Consider the following 16076-nt stretch of genomic DNA (forward strand, 5'->3'; position numbering starts at 1 on the left):
ATCAATAAGGGAATATATTTCCTATCATTCTAAAGTTTTATATAGGCAATAGTCTTTTGGTTTCTCAGCAACGGCAAAAGAAGTGTCAGAGATAAGTTGCACAACACGTACTTAATGTAAGAAAATATTAATAGTTGAATCCACATTTTACAACCCTGAGACTGGCACTTTGTCTAAATTATTCTGCTCTACAGAAGCTTTATTAGTATGCGTGATTTATGAGCAGACACTGTGTGTGGCTATTGTATATCCAGATAGGAATGAGGAACACAGCATCCCTATGTCTTACTGAGTATTTGCACAGATGAGCAAAACAATTGTGGTAAGAAATCAGAGAAAACAGTAAAGCTTGAAAGTTTCACAAAGAAACTAATTTCCTTCTGTAGTAAATGTCAGTGGCTCTGATCTCAATAATAAATATTCAATTTCTGTTCTATTTCATTTCTGAGAGAACACATGAAAATGTTAGCTACATTTAAATGACAGAGTGGTGTATTTTCTCCATTCTGAGGATCAACTCAAGAACCCTTTTTTAAACCCATGGAATGTATTCACTTGACATCCTCAGTAAGTTGCAATATTTTTAGCCTTTTTGATGTTATTCCCCTTTACATTTTTATTCTTCCCAATTATAGAACAGAGAAATAAATACTCCTCAATTATCTTGAACGTTGACCCTTCCTAGATACCTGTTATTGGCTGATTTATGTGCCCCTAGAATTCGTATGTTCAAGACCTAATTTTCGGTGCCTCAGAATATGACTGTATTTGAAGTTAGGGCCTTTAAAGAGGTAATTAAGTTAAAACAAGATCTTTAGGAGAGGCCCAGATCCAGTCTGACTGGCGTCTGGCATCCTTTTAAGGAGAGAACATTTGGATATACAGAGAGACACCAGGGGGCATGTGCAGAGAGAAGCCGGTGAGGAGGCAGTAAGAGGGCGGCCATCTTGCAAGCCAGGGAGAAAGATTTCCGAGTTGACGCACTCTGCAGGTTGATCTCAAACTTCTCATCTTCAATAATGTGAGAAATTTCTGTTATTTAAGCCACCCAGTCTGTGGAATTTTGTTATGGCATCCTGGAACACTAATACAGAAAATTGCTACCTCTTCTACCAGGTCTAATTGGTCAGCCAAGTTCCGTTTCTGTTCATACCAGAATTGTTCAACATGGACAAGTTACCTAGGCAACACCTTCAAATCTAAAAACTCTCATAGCAAGACACAAATGGCTATGTATCCCAGATCAAGTAAGTTTTCTGGAGTCTACCTCCCACAGCCAACAAATCTTAAAGAACCAGGTGAAAACTCTGATTTATTTAACTTTCTGATTGCTTGGTAGCAATCTAAAATTATCATACTAATCTAAGCAGATTGTGATTATTTCCCACCTGCTCTTTAGCATCACTCTTCCCAATTCTGTTTGTACCTATCCATCAAATTTTCAAACAGGCATTTGAGAAGTCTGCAGTGGACCAACCGCCTTTTATCCCTGAATTGTTTAAAGAAACCAATGGTACATGTATTCCTTTCCTGGACAGCTGTAACAGTTACATGAACTGGTTAGCTTAAAACAACAGAAATGTGTTCTCACACAGTTTTGGAGGCCAGAAGTCCGAAAATCCAGGTGCCAGCAAAGTCATGCTCCCTCTGAAGGATCTAGGGGAAAATCAATTCCATGACTGTCTTCTAATGTCCATTATTGCTGGTAATCTTTGGTATTCCTTGGCTTAGAAACACCACTCTAAATTCTGCCTCCATCGTCACATGGCACTATCATGTCTCTCTTTGTGTCTCTTTTCTTCTTCTTATGGGGACACCAGTCATACTAGAGTAAGGGTACTCCCTACTCTAGTATAATCTCATCTTAACTCGTATTTGCAACAACCCTATTTCCAAGTAAGTTCACATTCTGAGGTTCTAAGAAGGACACGAATCTTCGAAGATCACTATTCAACTCAGGACAGCATCTGAAAAAGCAGTTGTTCCACGTCAAATATTGACAGATGAGTGACAAGATTTGAGATACATTTTCTTTGCAGAATTTGAACAATTGTGGGTCTTATTTCTATAAATCTAGGTTGGAAAAAGACCACAAAAAACTAAAAGACTGGAAAGAACTCAAGGAAGCACTCATAGTAAAGAAAACAAACAAAAAAGAACTTGTTCAGAAAATAATTGTAGAATGCTTTCTGTAGTTGCCTTTAAAAAAAAAATCTTTTACAAAATAAAATTGTGAAAGTTAGCCCTAGCTTATCTGTTTAGACTAATAATAAAGGTCAGGTTTGGGTCATAATTTCCCTCTAAGTCTTAATGTAAGTAACTGGCAGAGCAAATCTCCACTGACCTGTAGGCTGACTTTTCTTCTCCAAGCATTAGCGCCCTGGAGCAATTCATTCAAATTTTTGGAACCCTAGGACTCTCCCTGTTAATCCATCCTTTTTGAAATGAATTAAACTCAGAGGATACTGGGATTATTTTTTCTTTAAATATGCTTAAACTGGTTCGAAATGGTGAGTCTCAATCCTTACCAAAAACATTTTTCTTGGTCAATGATCATGCTTGAATGTCTTCTAGTTTAAAAACTACTTTCCTTTGAACCAACATCCACCTTAATCAGAGGTCAGGGTTCATAAAAGTTATTTAAGGATGTCCTTAGGAAATTTTTCAGTGACCCATTAAAATAATATGAATCTACCTGTAAACTACTCAACACAATTTTTCTTATGACACATATCATAGCTGTCTCCAGTTTCTGTTGCCAAATGACCTTTTCCAGTCCAAGCCATTGTTTGCTCCTTGGATTTTCATTCCTTGGTTTCCTTCTTGCTTAGCTACAAGCTGCCCTTCTGTTCTGTTAATCCTTTCCTATCCTCTCTCTAATCCATTTCGTTGGACAATCTCTGTGTTAGCACTTAATCTGTTTTCTGGGTATTAACCTAGAACTGAACTAATCCATCAATATGCACTCCTTAGCAGGGACCAGGTACCACAATATTTTGTCTTGCCACACAATGAAACATAGGCCATCTTGCTATGTCTATCCCCTAATTCCTACCATTCCTCAACTCTGAAATCAGGCATCTATTCCAACTGGTCAACAGAAACTATTCTTCCACTCTGTGTCACTTGATTCTGTTGAAAATGGTCTTCACTAGCCTCACCACTTGGTTTGTTTGTTCTCCCAAGTTTTTAATTTGTTCCTTTCCTAGCTACTCCCTCCTTCTCATGCTCTTAAATACGGGTTCAAGGTATCCATTAGTTCAACACATATTTACTGAGCACCTATTGTATCATGTATTTCACTGGATACTGTTGACAAAGCAGAGAAAAAGATAAATGCTATCCTTTTTGGGGGGAAATTAGACTATCCAAGACTCTAAATATCTCCTAAGTGATTTTCCATGGCTTTAGTTACTTCCTGTGAATTGATAACTCCTAGATTAATGTATCACTTTGCAGCATGCACTATTGAGAGCCAGACCCACATCTTACCTTCTCAGAAGATCTTATAGTTCAAAGGTCTCGAAATTAACATATTTTAAATATCTATGCCAATAACCCCTCTAGTTAATGGCATTATAAACTAAGATACTTGTCCCCTAAACTCTATGCTCAGAGACGTTTTCACATATCGACGGTTGTCAATTCCACATTCTAAACAGCACTCCAAATGCCTCTTCATTTTAATTCCTACCACAAGTGTTTACCTTCAAGCCCTCATAATCTGCATTTTTGCAGATGCTTTTTAACTGGTCTCCCATCTCTGGATTCACTGTCTCCTGATGACTCCATATTACCATCAGAATAAAGTCCAAACTGTAAAAAGGATCTTAAAATATGAAACCAACAGACTTCACCTATTAGAAAGGGAACACACTGAGGTAAACTAAAATATAAACAAATCACCACCATACAGAATGTAGAAAGACTAAACTACAACCTATGAGAAAATTTTGTGACACACAAAATGGGCAAAATGTTAGTACTCAAAAAACACAAAGAACTTCTAATATATGCACAGGAAAAAAGTGACCCCATAAAAAATGATAAAAAAGAATTGATTAAAAATTTCAGAGAAGACCATCAATGACCAATAATCATACGAAAAGATGTTCAATCTCATTTATAATCAAAGAAACACAAAAACAGAGATTTCATTGCACACTCATACCATATTAGCCAAAAATTATGGCTACTTAATACCAAGTATCATTTGCAAAAGAAACAATGTAAATCCTCACCACTGCTGATGGGAATGTAAATTGTTTTAACCATTTAGGAAAATGTTCTCTAGTAAAATTGAACAACTGCCTAACCTACCTCCATCCAGCTAAGTCATGGTTAGCTGGAGCTGCTTTCAGCTTCTCCTGGAGACAAAAAGAGCATTAGAGCATGACCATCCATCCCAATAGGCAGAATATGTATCTTTAGTTTCTTTGGGGGAGTCAGCACCCTCCTTACTCAAAAATATTTCTCAAAGGAACATTTAGAAGGTTATTATATATTCCATAATTAGGTATATACCCTAAACTCTTACACATAAATAAGAAGAGATTGCATAGTAGCATTGCTCATAAAAATCTAAACAACCATTGTGTCCATCAACTGTGAGATTATAAAATTAAGGAAATTATGAAAGTTATAAATTATCTTTACAAGAGAATTCTGCTCCTTATAATACATCCATCCAAAGAAATTTCAAAAACATACTATTTATCAGTTAAAGCAAGTCACGCATAAGTCAGGCACAGAAAGACAAATAACTTCTGATCTCACTTATGTGTAGACACAAATACTTGAACTAATCAAAGTAGAGAGTAGAATGACGGTTACCAGAGGCTTGGGGATGGACAAAGGGAAGGTATGGGGAGCGGTTAATCAAAGGGTACAAAGTTTCAGACAGAAAAAATAGGTTTTGATATCTGTTTCACAGCAGGGTGACTCTAGTCAACAATAATGTATAATTAGAAGTAACTAAAAGAGCAAATTTAAATTTCTCACCACAAAAAATGATAGGCAACTGAGGTGATATGTTAATCAGCTTGATTTCATCATTCCCCATTGTATACATACTGTACCTCATAAATGTTTACAATTACAATTTGTCAATAAAAAATAAATAATAAAGCAAGTTACCCAAGACTACACATAAAATGATTCCACTCATAGACGTTCAAAAACACACAAAAGCAACATTGTAGTTTAGGGATACACACTTGAAAGGTAGAAACTATAAAGGAAAGCAAGGAAATGATTAACACATTCTAACTAATGCTGGAAGAAGGCAGGGGAGATGTAAGGAAAAGTGGACTGGAGATTTCTAGGTTATGGCAATGTTCAGTCCATAATGATTTAAACCAGGGTATCCAATCTTTTGGCCTCCCTGGGCCACATGGAACTAGAGTAATTGCCTTGGGCCACACATAAATTACACTGATAGCTGATGAGCTTAAAAAAAAAATTGCAAAAAAAATTTCACAACGTTTTAAACAAGGTTTACGAATTTGTATTGGGCAACACGCAGACTGTGGGCCACAGGTTGGACAAGCTTGATTTAAAGTGTATGCATATGATTCCATTTAATTTTATATAATTGCTGTATTTTTATTGGAAAAAATAGATTACCAGCCTCTGTTCTCTACATTTCCTGTCACCCTGAGATCCACAGCTATGACCTGCCTTCCAATAGCATGACACACACACACACACTTTCTCACTCATAGTTTAATCACATTATATGATTTGTCATTGTCCAAAAATCAATGCATTTGCTTTTGATCTTCTTGGATTTGCTATTTGTTACTCCATTTTCTTAGGACGCCCAATCCTCTCCATTTGATCACTATTGGGAAGAGCTAGTTTAAATATATTCTCTCTGCAAAACTTTTTCCAGTACCTGCAGACAGAATGAATCATTTCCTCTTTTGACTCCCTATTGTACTCTACTTAGTTCTCTTCTTACTGCTTTCCTTAAATCATGTTCAAGTTATTTATCTGACTTGCTCCATTGTCCCCGTCCTCACATGATGAGTACGGAGATATCAACTCTTGTTTCTCTCTTTTAATTCCTACTTCTACTCCAGCATGAAATAAGGGTTTAGCAAATTACTTAATGCTGAAGAAGACAAATGAAGATTATTGCAAATTTTGAAGTATATTATCAAGTTATTTGTTGCACTTGACACAAAAATCATCATTATTTACAGAGAAAAACTTATAAAATCTAGAAACAGTATAGTTAGGATAATAAACAGTATACAAAAATCAAATGACAGAAACCAGAGTTCTCTGACAAAAAAAAAAATGAGGGAGGTTAAATATACATGATCATAATCTTAGGAGACAGAAAACTTGAAAAGGTCAGAGATTTGGTACATCGAAGTAGACAATTATATGACTCTTTAAATGATGGCTCGAGACACACTCTTAAATATAACAAACTCTATAACATTTTTTGTAAAGACTGGACCCTGAATTTTTTAGTGTTAGAGATAGCTTCGGAAAAAAAAAATCACAAGATAATGTGTTCCTGACTAACACACTAAGCAATGTTAAGATCTAATGTTTACAAAAGACCTGAATCCTCATCCACAATGGAAACCATTATTTGCCCAAGATGAAAAAAGTGAGTGTTTGCAAATCTTAAGAGAAGGCATTCTAGTGAGCATTCTGTCCACCATCAATGGCCCAGTTAATATCTAATTCATCACAAAAGGTCAGTCAATTTCATTATGTAGAAAACTGAATAACTTTCTCTATAACACAACTTAAAAGTAGGAAACTGACTTTGTGGTTTGCTTCCCCATTGTGATAGTTCTCCAGCTCCTCATAAACTACATGATTTTTAAGTATTAAAAATTAAAAAGACTTTGTTTCAAGTGACTTAGCGACCTATGTTCAAAACCTAAAGATTTGCTACAGCAGAGGATGTTTATTTTAAATGCACGTTATAAAAACAATTAGAAACCAGAAATGTTTCAAATATTTTTGTAATCAAACATCTTTATTGTGGTAGAACATATTTGATGTATTTTGTTATAACTTCAACTTTTATTTTAGATTCGGGGGTACATGCGCAAGACGCTGGGATATGAATAATCTCATCACCCAGGTAGGGAGCATAGTACCCAATACGTAGTTTTTTAGCCCATGCCCTCCTCCTTCCCTCCACTGTCTTGTGGTCCAGTCCCCAATGTCTATTGTTTCCATTTTTATGTCCATTATCCAATGTTTAGCTCCTACTTATCAGTAAGAACGATGCAGTACTTGCTTTTCTGTTCCTACATTAATTCACTTGGGATAATGGCCTCCAGCTGTATCCATGTGACTTCAAAGGAAATTAATTCATTCTTTTTATGACTGCATAGTATTCGACAGTGTACCACATTTTCTTTATTCAATCCAACATTGACTGGCACCTAGGTTGATTCCATATCTTTGCTATTGTGAATAGAGCTGCAATGACCACATGAGTGCATGCCTTCTTTGTAGAATGATTTGTTTTCCTTTAGCTATATACCCAGTAGTTGAATTGCTAGGTCAAATGGTAGTCCTCTTTTAAGTTCTTTGCGAAATCTCCAAACTGTTTTCCACAGTGGCTGAACTAATCTGTATTCTCACCAAGAATGGATAAACCTCCCCTTTTCTCCACAGCTTCACCAACATCTGTTATTTTTTGACTTTTTAGTAATAGCCATTCTAATTGGTGCGAGACGGTATCTCATTGTGCTTTTAATTGGCATTTTTCAGATGATTAGTGATGATGGGCATTTTTTCATGCTTCTCGGCCACTGCTTGTCTTCTTTTGAGAAGTGTTCGTTCATGTCCTTTGCCCACTTTTTAATGGGGTTATTTGTTTTTGCTAGTTGATTTAACTTCCTTATAGATTCTAAATACCAAACCTTTGTTGGATGTATAGTTTGCTAATATTATCTCCCATTCTGTAGACTGCCTGTTTGCACTGCTAATAGTTTCTCTGATTGTGCAGAAGCTCTTTAATCAGGTCCCATTTGTCAATTTTGGGTTTTGTTGCAATTGCTTTCGAGAACTTAGTCATAAATTCTTTGCTTACGGCTTATATTGAACAAGATATTTTCTAGGTTTTATTTTAGACTTTTATAGTTTGACATCTTACATTTAAATCTTAAATCCACCTTGAGTTAATTTTTCTATACGGTGAAAGGTAGGGGTCCAGTTTCATCCTTCTGCATATGGCTAGCCAGTCATCCCAGCATCATTTATTGAATAGGGAGTCCTTTGCTCATTGCTTATTTTTGTTGACTTTGTCAAATATCAGACAGTCATAAGTATGCAGCTTTATTTTTGGGCTCTGTATTCTGTTCCATTGGTCTATGTGTCTATTTTTGCACCAATATCATCCTGATTTGATTACTGTAGCCTTATAATATGGTTTGAAGTCAGGTAATGTGACGCCTCCAGCTTTGTCCTTTTTGCTTAGGATTTCCTTGGCATTAGGACTTTTTTATGGTTCCATGTGATTTTTAGAATAGTTTTTTCTAATTCTTTGAAAAATGGCATTGGTAATTTGATAGGGATAGTATTGAATCTGTAGATTGCTTTGGGCACTATGGCCATTTTAACTATATTGATTCTTCCAATCCATGAGCATGAAATGTTTTTCCATTTGTTTGTGTCATCTAAAAACACATTCAGCAGTGTTTTGTAGTTCCTCATGTAAAGATATCTTTCACCTCTTTGGTTAGAGATTGTATTCCTAGGTATTTTATATTAATATTTTTGTGGCTCTTGTAAATCGGATTACATTCTTGATTTGGCTCTCAGCTTGAATTCTACTAGTGTATAGAAATGCTACTGATTTTTGCATATTGATTTTGTATCCTGAAACTTTACTGAAGTTGCTTATTAGTTCTAGGAGCCTTTTGGTGGAGTCTCTTGGGATTTCCAGGTATGAAGTCATATTGTCAACAAAGACATAATTTGACTTCTTCTTTTCCTGTTTGGATGCCTTTTATTTCTTTCATTTTGCTTAATTGCTCTTAAGACTTCCAGTACGGTGTTGAATGAGAATGATGAGTGGGCATCCTTATCTTCCTGTTCTTAAGGGGAATGCTTCCAGCTTTTGTTCACTCAGTATGATGTTGGCTGTGGGTTTGTCACAGATGACTCTCATTATATCAAGATATGTTCCTTTGATGCATACTTTGTCTAGGGTGTTTATCATGAAGGATGCTGGATTTTATCAAAAGCTTTTTCTGCATCTACTGAAATGATCACATGGGTTTTGTTTTTAATTCTGTTTCTAATGGCAACATTTTAAAGCACTCTCTTTTCATTGGAAAAAGTACTAATTTGATATGCATCTTTAAAAGCAATGGTTTTGATGAATTCATATCATTTTAAACAAACATAACCTACCAATTATAAAATATAAAACAGATAAATGCCTTTTATTCCGCTTCTTTTGCCAACATACTCTTCCTTAGCATGGGCAATATGTTTCAGTATTCTGAATAGTAATAAAAAGAGAAAACATAAATAAGGGTATATTATTCTCAGCTGACTTCCTCAGTGCATTTTTCCAGTTGTATCCTTTTTGTGGTATAAATTTGCAATGAATCAAAATCAGGCAAAGGCTCTTGTTCATAATATAAACTGTACATTTGAGGAGACATAGTATCAACAAAAGTCTCATAAAATGAGGTTTTGCTATTCTTTGGGATTTGGGTCAGTGCACATTTGAAAAAACATCTGTAGTGGCTAGTATTTTATATCCTTTCAGTGGAAATTAACAGTAGCCAGAGGGAACTAGCTTTCTTTTGTTTTTAAAAGACAACATGAAAATATGTACACCAAAGCTCATGGACCATGTCTATACAGCTGATAAGGGACTATTTTTAAAATTTTTCAATACCTCATTGACAGGGCTGTCAAGGAATTTACCTAGGGAGGTTTTTCCTTTTTTTTTTCTTTTTTTTTTTTAATTTTACATTCTGAGACTCCAGCAGCAATTCAGTTTGAGCCACCGAATTTTAGCCATAGGATGAATTTCTAACATTCTCACAAAAATGCCCAAAACAGCTATGGCCATGAGCAATTGTTATAACCACCCATATAATCAAATTCTCCCAAGGATACACTAGGATGACTCTTCAAGATCAGATATATAAAACATCCTGCCTTGGTTTTACATAGTCATGTACTGACACTCCATTCAAATGAGAGATTGGCTTCTACATAGATCATTTAGCACCATAATTTTAAAAACTGGTCCATGGCTACAAACAGTACCCCAACCCCAATGTGCCACAGACACATTAAAAGGACAATCTACAGGCTGAGGAGAATAGACAACAAACTCTTACCTAGTATTGTGTAACATCCAATAAAGTTTTGGGAAACTGACAGTTGATTGATAAATAGTGAATATATGTTCATATAATTGAACTTAGGATAAAAAAACTGTAAACATTAAATATGCTGAAAATGGGCATGGCATGTCTTCGTTCTAATTGGTATGTTAAGTGTTAGATTTGCTTTATAGAAAATTTGTCCTGGCTTATTCTTGGGCTAATCGTTGAAGGGTAGAAAAGTCCACAGATCTGGTTAATGTTAATCAAACATTGCCATTTTCTCCTCTGGTAAAAAAGAAGTGTAACCTAAATGCAAAATCATGTTTATTATAACTGAGCCAACCCTATTGTATGTAGAATATTCCAGGCATTTTTTTTATATCAGCTTGGATGTAAAGTGCTAATAGGATTTTATAAGATCTGATGATAAAATTAAAATTATTCTCATTAAGAAAGTGTCAACTTGTTGTGTAAGAAATGTGGAGTAGGTTTTCTTTTCTACTTCTGTTATATGGTAGATCAGTATCACAGGTTAGGGGGGAAAGTTTTATTTGACTTATTTCAGCAATTTGGTATAATTTTGCTGAAAATGTCCACACATCTCAAACATTCAAATATATTTTCATATTAGTTAGAAGTCTTGGTTGGCTGAATTCTACTCTCTCTATCCCTCTAAGTATCACTAAAGTCTCTGCACATTATGTATATAACAAACATGAGAAGATGCTGAAAGGTGGAAAGAAGACCGCCAACTAGCTAGGCATTTGGGTCCCAAGGAATGACACAGTGGCGGGTTTTCTGTGTTTTATTTTGGTTTCATATTTCCCATATTTAGACCTGGAAAAGTCAGCAACCCTGAAACATCACTGGGCACAGATGGAAAAACAAAGGCCTCAATATATGCCTCCTCTCCCACGCCAATATCAGGAAAGGGAAAGCCTAGCAAGAAAGAAAATGTTTAGATAATAATTACTTTGCTCCAGTTGAACGTCAGAGAAAAAGTTGCAACCCCAACCCCACCTCATACTAGCAAGATTTCCACCCCACCCCATGGTAGTGAGGTACCCTCATCCTTTCTAATACCCAGTAGTGACAAAGGAGGCCTGGTAAAGAATTAAGACTTTCACCACTGCCCAGTGCCAATGAGATTAGTCCCTCCCAATCTCTCTCCACTCCCACCCCAAGGCTCTCCTGCCCCATCCAGCAAAGGTGTTAATCAGCTGAGGCCTAGTGAGGACCCTGTGCAGTATTAACCAAGAGAACCTTCTCCCATCCCACCTCCTAGCTCCTCATGCCAATGGAGGCTAAGTGATGAATCTAGACCTCCCCCCAAAATGACAGTAACAAGTTCATGACCAACCACTTCCCCTGCTGGAGCAGTGTCCAAGGAAGCCAAGTAAAATGGAATATTTCAGATTCAAAGGTTCATACCGTAATACCCCAAATTTCCAAATTTAAAAATTACTTATATTAAGAAGCGGGAAAATCCCACCTAATATGAGCAAAAAGGTAGTAAATAGATGTCAACACTGAGATGACAGAGATGTTAGAATCTTGTGACAAAAATTTTAAGGCAATCATCCATCATGAACATGCTTTAAAGAAAAAATACAAACATACTTGAAACGTGGGGAAAAAAATCTCAGTGGAGATATAAAGAATATAAAGAAGAACCAAATGGAAAATTTGGATAACTGAAAATTCCAATAACTCAAATTTTAAAACTCGTTGAACAGACTTGACCGTAGAAGGGAGAGGAGAGAAAAAACAATTAGTGAGCTTGCAGGACAATAGAAATTATCCAGTCTGAACACCAGCGAGAAAATGAACAGGAAAACAAATGAAAGAGGCTCAGGGACCTGTGAGACTTGAAGAAAATTTCTAACATTTATTTTACCAGAATTGCAGAGGAGCAAGAGAGTGGGACTGAGGAAAAAAATTCAAAGAAATAATGTCTAAAAACTTCCCAAGTTAGAATTCTATAAGCTTTTTCTCTTATATGACAAATAACCAATTTGACTAGATTAATTAAATTTTATTTCTTTCTACTGGAGTTAATTTTAGCTTGTCTCAGGCAGATTTTTATGGTGTTTTTCTCATGTCTAACAATAATTCAAGGCAAGTTGTACTTATGAATAAATGAAAATAAGAAAACATAAGTCTATTAGGTGCCAATAATGTTTTGTTTTATTTTTGAAACAGAGTCACGCTGTCACCCAGGGTGAAATACAGTGGTGCAATTTCAGCTCACTGCAACCTCCACCTCCCAGGCTCAAGTGATTCTCATGCCTCAGCCTCCCAAGTAGTTGGGATTACAGGTGTGTATCACCACACCTGGCTTTTTTTTTTTTTTGTATTTTTAGTAGAGACAAGGTTTCACCATGTTGGCCAGGCTGGTCTCAAACTCATGACCTCAAGTGATCCGCCTCCTCTTCCCCCACCAACAGCCTCCCAGAGTGCTAGGATTACAGATGTGAGCCACCATGCCCAGCCTCAATAATGTATTAATAGAAGTTTAAATGGATTTGGAGGCACAAGAAAAAAACAAAAACAAACAGAAAATAAGAAGAGTGATGACCTAGAAATAGTACAATCTGATACATATCTAAGAAAAATGTGAATTGAAAAGTTAGAATTGTAATAAAACAAGTATTATACTGTTACTTCTATAATATCAAATAAATTTTTTTTTACATATTTTTCACTCTTCTGGTCATCTGGTTGGATGTTACAGTAACTCAATGAAAGAGTTTGTTAAGAAAAATGCAATAAATCACAAAGAATAACAATAAAATACTTAATAAAAAGCATTTACTGATCTTTTTATATTTACCAGGTACTGTTATAAGCACTTTACCTGTATTAGTTGAGTCTTTACAACCACCTATGACATACTATTATTATCCCATTTTATGGATAAATAAAATGAGGCAGAGGGCAGTTAAGAAACTCACCCATGATCACAAAGCTAGTAAATGGCAGAGCTAGTAAGTAACCCAGGAATTTGGACTTTAAGTTATATGGTGTCTTGAAAGAATCAAAAAACATGGGACATTGCCTTACTCTACTTTGCACTGCTGTAACAGAATGCCACAGATCAAGTGATTTATACAGAAATTTATTCCTCAGAGGTCTGGAGGCTGTAAGTCCAACATCAAGGTGCCAGCATTTGTCAAAGGACTTCTAGATGCATCATCCCATGGCAGGAGGTGGAAGGACAAGAGACAGCATGTGTGTGGGTGAGAGAGAAAGAGAGAAAGAGAGAGAGTGAAGGCTCAATTCAGTTTTATAACAAGCCCATTCTTGCTCTAACAAACTCCTGCAATAATGACATTAACCAATGTGTAAGGACAGATCCTTCATGACTTAATCAACTCTTTAAATTCTTTTAAAATTCTCACATCTTAACGTTAGTATTGCGGATTAAGTTTCCAAAACAAACTTTAGGAGATACATTGAAAACACAGCAAATATTGAAGATCATTTACCAAAAAAAAAAAAAAAAAAAAACTATTTTCACTGCTAAAGACATACACACACATTTTTGAATATATTAGCGTAAAGAATAAGTAAAATATTAAGTTAGCATGTGTTTAAAAATACTTGAGAAATACATTAGCAGACCTAATAACCTAGAAATATCACCTATAAAATTATAAAGTAGCAAGGAGGTAAATAAAGGTTTTCTTATTTTTCCTCTTAGGACCTTACTTACGAGTGTTGACACATTACTATCCATCACTTCGGGCCAAATGAGCCAGGACTATAGATTATTGCAAAGAGGATAACCCAAAATGTAGCAGCTCCCAGAATAACCGATGAAGGAAATTGATAGAGGAGCTATTTGTATAAAAAGCATTATTTAACAATTATAGGGTTCATCTTACATGACAGTTGCATCATTCTGTTACATGCAGAAAAATTATATGCAAATTAACTACACAAGTTTTAGTATTCAAGAGTACTGCATGTTGAAAAGATAGACTGCTACCTATATTTATTATGCTAAGATACCCTTGACACAATATGACAGAATGACGATGATTTTTAAGACAATAGTCTTACCCAAAACCAGGAGAGTTCAGAACTTTTGTATGTTGATAATCCTCCATGCAAAATTTATTTTTCCCCTTTAGTTCATACTAATATTTGTATGACTAACAGAAGTTTAATGTGTTACTTCTCTCACATATATCTTTCCTTTACTAGGACCCATTTTGGGAAAAAAAATTCATCAAAATGACCATGATGCCAAGACACCAACCAGTAAGTAAAATAAAAACTGGAAAATATCTCCAGGAGCTCTCAAATCTCATCATCAAAGAGTTCTTGATTTTCTGGATAGAGTCGACATTATGTGTACCAGATACATTGAGCTAGAGGAATATTTTCCAAAAGTGGTAAAGCAAGAATAAGGATAAATGCTCAGAAAAAAAAGAACTCTAATAAAATGTACTAAATTATAAGAGATAATATTGAATAACTTTTTAGCCCCATGTCATGATTTGGTTATTGACATACCTTGTGATTACACAGATCATTGTTTTCCCCATTAACAATCTGAAAAATAAAATGATGGAATGTCAACTTATCACCAATAAACAATAAGGGCAAGTGGTCTGTTTGTCCCACAAAAAAATTATTGAGCACTTTTCTATGTGCTAATTAGTTCATGGTGAGAGGAATAAAGTGATTTTTCAGAAAGAAAAACAGGAAGAAACTTTTATAATTTCTTTAAACTATTTAAAGAAATCTTTAAACTGTTAACGTTTAAAGATTAATCTCTGTGCAGAAAAATACAGGGCCAGGCGTGGTGGCTCACACCTGTAATCCCAACACTTTGGGAGACTGAAAGGGGATGGATTGGTTGAGCTCAGGAGTTTGAGACCAGCCTGGGCAACATGGTGAAACGCCATCTCTACAAAAAAAATTTTAAAAGTAGCTAGGCATGGTGGTGTGCACCTGTAGTCCCAGCTACTCAGAAGGCTAGGGTGGAAGGACGGCTTGAGCCAGGGAGGATGAGGTTGCTGTAAGCCATGATCATGCCACTGCACTCTAGCCTGGGTGACACGGTCAGACCCTGTCATAAAAAAGTGTGTGTGTCTGTGCCTGTGTGTATACAAGTGCCATGGGAATGCAAATAAAAGAGTAACACTTTCTGCTGAGCTGAAAATTCAGAGAAAATTATAATGAAAATACAATATTTGGTATGTATCTTATGGAAGTCTGCTAATTAGACAAATTATGGAGGGGAAGAGTTTTTCTGACAAATTGTGTAACATAAGGAAGGGCATATAGGTGTTCACATCCTTGCAGTACTTTTAGAATCAGAAACGATAATCCAGGGTTACCAAAGCATAGGGAGCACCAAAGTTAGAGGAAAAGGTTAGAGATAAGAATAACAATATAGGTTGCAGGCAATGATGCAAGCAAAGGACCACTATGCTCTGCTGAGCAATTTAAACTTAACTCTTTCTGCAGTTGTTGGAAATGTCACTTATGACAGTGTAAAGCAAGAGACTTAAAACTAGAGCCTATGGGTCAAATCTGGTCCACCACCTGCTCTTCTACAACCTGTGAGTTAAGAATGGTTCATGTACTTTTAAAGGGGGTTAGAAATGGAAACAAGAATATTTCATGTCACATGAAACACACAGAATTCAAATTTCAATGTCCATAAGGTTTTACTGAAGCACAGGCATGTCCGTTTGTTTATATATTGTGTATGCTGCTTTAGAAGTTACA

The 16076-nt window shown here is 35.7% G+C and overlaps 1 long non-coding RNA gene across 1 annotated transcript; it reads left to right on the forward strand.

The window, feature by feature from the left end:
• Positions 1 to 1214: 1214 nt before the first annotated feature.
• LOC105477034 (uncharacterized) lies at positions 1215 to 13561 on the forward strand. The gene is made up of 3 exons (XR_984417.2): positions 1215 to 1247; positions 7060 to 7111; positions 13461 to 13561. It is a non-coding gene; the product is annotated as an uncharacterized lncRNA (long non-coding RNA).
• Positions 13562 to 16076: the final 2515 nt, after the last annotated feature.

This window comes from Macaca nemestrina, chromosome 19 (genome assembly GCF_043159975.1).
Source record: "Macaca nemestrina isolate mMacNem1 chromosome 19, mMacNem.hap1, whole genome shotgun sequence".
NCBI lineage: Eukaryota > Metazoa > Chordata > Mammalia > Primates > Cercopithecidae > Macaca > Macaca nemestrina.